This window comes from Macaca mulatta, chromosome 5 (assembly GCF_049350105.2).
Source record: "Macaca mulatta isolate MMU2019108-1 chromosome 5, T2T-MMU8v2.0, whole genome shotgun sequence".
Classification (NCBI taxonomy): domain Eukaryota; kingdom Metazoa; phylum Chordata; class Mammalia; order Primates; family Cercopithecidae; genus Macaca; species Macaca mulatta.
The window spans coordinates 97,117,023-97,120,022 of NC_133410.1; the positions used below are offsets into that span (position 1 = coordinate 97,117,023).

General features: G+C 40.7%; 1 pseudogene; it reads right to left on the reverse strand.

The window, feature by feature from the left end:
- Positions 1 to 419: 419 nt before the first annotated feature.
- LOC704835 (coiled-coil-helix-coiled-coil-helix domain-containing protein 2 pseudogene) lies at positions 420 to 891 on the reverse strand (annotated as a pseudogene).
- Positions 892 to 3,000: the final 2,109 nt, after the last annotated feature.

The window sequence follows — 3,000 nt, forward strand, 5'->3', positions numbered from 1 at the left end:
AGCCGAGGTTATGCCATTGCATTCCAGCCTGGGTGACAGAGTGAGACTTCATCTCAAAAAACAACAACAACAAAAATAGTGTGAAGGAGTTTGATGAACGTATTAAAAACTTTGAGAATGCACATGCTCTGATTATTATGACAAGATGTTTCCAGGAAAAAAATTTTTGGAAGAAAATCACTTTATTCTAATTAACTCACAAAGAATAAAATCATAATAGCTGGAAGAAGGAGGCCACACAAACATTTGCCCAGCCCCAAAGTATACCCCATCTTAATGAAATTCTACAAAGTAAGAACACATTCTTCCATTTCAATTCTGAAGCAAGGAAGCTATGAATGACACAGAAGGGGTTTAACTGATGGTTTTACACTTTATATCTCCACTATCAATTATATTTTTATACTAAACTAACTTGGTCATAACAGCCAATTTTCCATTTCTTTGGCCAATTTATTTGCAAGTCTGCACTGTTTCAGCACCTCATCGAAACTCTTACAGAGATTTATGTCACTCAGGTTCTGCACATATTCCAAAAACGGCTTTAGTCTCATGTAAGTAAGCCTGCCCCTGTGCGGGCTGGGTTCCCTGAGGCTCCTGATAAGTGATGTCAGGCCTTGCAGGCTCAGCATTACTTCCTCCATGGAAGCCTCTAGTGATGGCATGACCCAGTGTGTGCCCCACAGCAGAGCCCACAGCCATGCCAACTGCCAGGGTTGCCATCTGGGCATCGGACCTGCAGCCGGGGCGCAGCAGCAGGAGAGCCAACTGCAGAGAGGGTGCTGCTGCTGGCGGTGGAGCTGCTGCTGGCCTGTGTGCAGTTCTCATCTGAGGTGTCCAGCTGGCCAGAGGGGCCATATGGGAGGTGCGGCTTCGGCTTCCAAGTAGCATCCTCGGTGCGGAGTGGCTCAGCGTCTGGATGCGCAAAAATCTAAGAACCCAGGGGTTTCTGAGAAGAAGGAGAGCTGAAGACGAAAAGCCGAAAAAAAAATTTAATGCCACATTTATCATTGGTGAAATCACAGACGTATTTGATTAGCCTTTTGTTTTGGCAATTTTAGGTACACCATTTACTAAAGAGTGTGAAAAACAAGAGACACTACCGCTTATGCTTGTACAGTGGTTGAAAGAGATAAACCAACAGACAAGAATCTAGAGTTTGGCCTAAACTATCGAGTTGTTCAATATAAAGGAAGTCAACGAGTACCCCATAATATCTGACAGAATTTGCAAGGCAAATCCCTCCTCCCTGAAGGTTAATTTTAGGTAGAAAGCTTGTAGCTTGTTTAGATGAATATTGTGTATGAGTAAAATAACATTTCTCTTTTCAGTTGATTTAGAGTCATTTATCCTATTTTGTTAAGAGGTTCAGTTTGAATCAAATGAGAGCGAGACCCTTGCTCTGGACTGAATGTTGTGTCCCCCTCCCCCATCACATCCACATGTTGAAACCCTAATCTCCAATGCAATGGTATTTGGAGGTGGAGTCTTTGGGAGTTAATTAGAATTAGGTTAGGTCATGGGATGGGGCCCTCATGATGGGATTAATGCCCTCATAAAAGTAGAAAGAGAGAAGAGATCCATTTCTCACCATGTGAGGACACAGGAAGAAGGCAGCCACTTGCAAACCAGGAGGAGGGCCCTCACCAGACACAGATCATCCATCTCCTTAATCTCAGATTTCCCAGCTTCCAGAACTCTGAGAAATAAATGTGTGTGGTTTAAATCACCCAGTCTATGGAATTCTGCTATTGCAGTCTAAACTGACTAAGATACCTTGAGGATAAATCTGGCAGGAAAGAGAGATTTAAAAATTTTTTACACATTTTTAAATAGGTCTTTAATTTCATTGGCCACAAACCTATTCAGAAAACACATTCTATAATGGCTATCAATACTGTTCCTACAGATGAGCTACGAGCTTCTTATTCAATCTCTCAGAGCAAAAAGCAATACTGATAGACCTTCATTCTCAAAGAAAATAATATTGTCCCATTGGGGAATGATTCTTAAGAGTACAAAAATATCTTAGATATTACAATGGTTTATAGCCCTCCAAAGCTCAACCCTATCCAACAAAATCTTATTCCTTTTTTTTGAGACTATAAGCAAATTTCATTGTTTATCATCATGTCATACAAAAATCTAGAAACAATAATAATGAATTTGTACAGAAAAACCAAATGAATAGCAAATCAGAGCACAATAAAAATAACTTAAATTTGCTATTTTTTTCTTATGATACTAGGATGATAACGATTTCAAAGCACATGTGTCTACCTTCAGAATAGTTTTTGTTCACTGGCCAAAGCCTGCCATAAAGTTAAGGCTTTCAGTGCCTCTGTCTACTCTACTAGCTCTTGGCAAGACTTTTGAGGTCTTTAAGAAAAATAATGCACCCCTGGTGCTCTGGGCTCTGCTGAGCTCCACCAACTCATCCGCACAGGAGTTGTCCACTCCTTGGTATTTAATTTCTGTCCATAAAGAGACTTTAAATTAAATTAAATTTTGCTCTTTAGCAGAACAGTAATGAAAAAAAAAGGTTAAGAAACACTGGAATAGATGGTCTTCTATTCATTCTTTGTTAGGCATTATTTCAAGAATGTTTATTGAATATATACCCTACTTCAGGCACTGTGTGGAGATACTTCAGGCACATTGTCTGGAGATATAATGACAGATAAAAGATTGTTCCTATTCTGAGCAATTCATAATCTAGAGGGTATGAGAGAGAGGCGACCAAGCCACAGCTGAGAAGGTTTGGCAACACCAAAGGAGTCCTATGGAAACAAATGGAGAGGTAGACCCAGCTATGGTTGAGATGGGAATCAGGGCAGGCTTCCTGCAGGATGTGACTTCAGAACTGAGTCCTGAAAGACCGACCAGAGTTGGACAGACAAAGGTAGAATGTGCAGAGACCCTGAGAAAAAGATGCGAGGTGCGAAGAAGGAAGTGAAATGTTTTTAAATGACTGAGCTTACTGTGAGGGACAGATGTAAA